The 962-nt window shown below is 33.7% G+C and overlaps 1 non-coding gene across 1 annotated transcript; it reads left to right on the forward strand.

The window, feature by feature from the left end:
* The first annotated feature begins 360 nt into the window (after nt 1-360).
* Nucleotides 361-467, forward strand: LOC132240317 (U6 spliceosomal RNA). Its single transcript, XR_009454247.1, has one exon. It is a non-coding gene; the product is annotated as a U6 spliceosomal RNA (small nuclear RNA).
* Nucleotides 468-962: the final 495 nt, after the last annotated feature.

Consider the following 962-nt stretch of genomic DNA (forward strand, 5'->3'; position numbering starts at 1 on the left):
AATAAACACTAGCCATGTGATTCAGCAATCTCACCTCTAAGTTAGTTACCTAAGGGAACTTAAAACATATGTTCACATAAATAATTGTACTTTCTTTTTATTCTCCATGTATAATCTCCCCAAAATAGAAAAAAATCACCCAAATGTCCTTTTACTTGTGAGTGGCTAAATTAACTATAATCTTTACAATAGAATACTATTTACCTATAAAAAGTTTGGGCTACTGATACAAATAGATAAATATACTAAATACAAATGACAGATTAAAATGATCTTATGATCTTATCTTGACTGTTGATGGGTACCTGGTTCTATGGGTTTCAACATCCTGAGCAACTAGACATTAAAAAATGAATTTTAGTGTTCACTTAGGCGGCACATATACTAAAATCGGAATGATACTGAGAAGATTAGCATGGCCCCTGTGCAAGGATGACACGCAAATTTGTGAAGCATTCCAGATTTAAAAAAATGGATTTTACAGTATTGAAATTATTACCTCAATTAAGAAATGTAAATCACAGAAAATCGTCTTTGACATTCTCCATCCAATTGCTCCTTTGTAGTTAAAGACCCAGAGAGACTATCACATTAATAAATATGGACTCATTGTTGTCTTATTTGTTTAGCTGTGTGTTTTCTGCATATATACATGCATTATTTGATAATAGTTTCTGAGAATATAATGCTCCAAGAATGAGAGTAGGCACCAGATATAAACTTTTCAATGCAAAAGGTGACTTATGCTAGAGGTCTCAGATAATTACCCTCCCTAAAATCGACTGTAAAAGGAGGTAAAATGGATGAAGAAATGGGCTTTAGCTAGTGAATAATATTTGCACATGTCAGTAATACCTGGATGAATTTCACTCAGTCCTCTGCTTCAGAGCAATTTCCTGCTCAGAAGAAGAGAAAACAGAAAACTGGAATATGCACAGAGCTTAGGAGTCTTGCTGAGCAGA

This window comes from Myotis daubentonii, chromosome 8 (genome assembly GCF_963259705.1).
Source record: "Myotis daubentonii chromosome 8, mMyoDau2.1, whole genome shotgun sequence".
NCBI classification, from domain to species: domain Eukaryota; kingdom Metazoa; phylum Chordata; class Mammalia; order Chiroptera; family Vespertilionidae; genus Myotis; species Myotis daubentonii.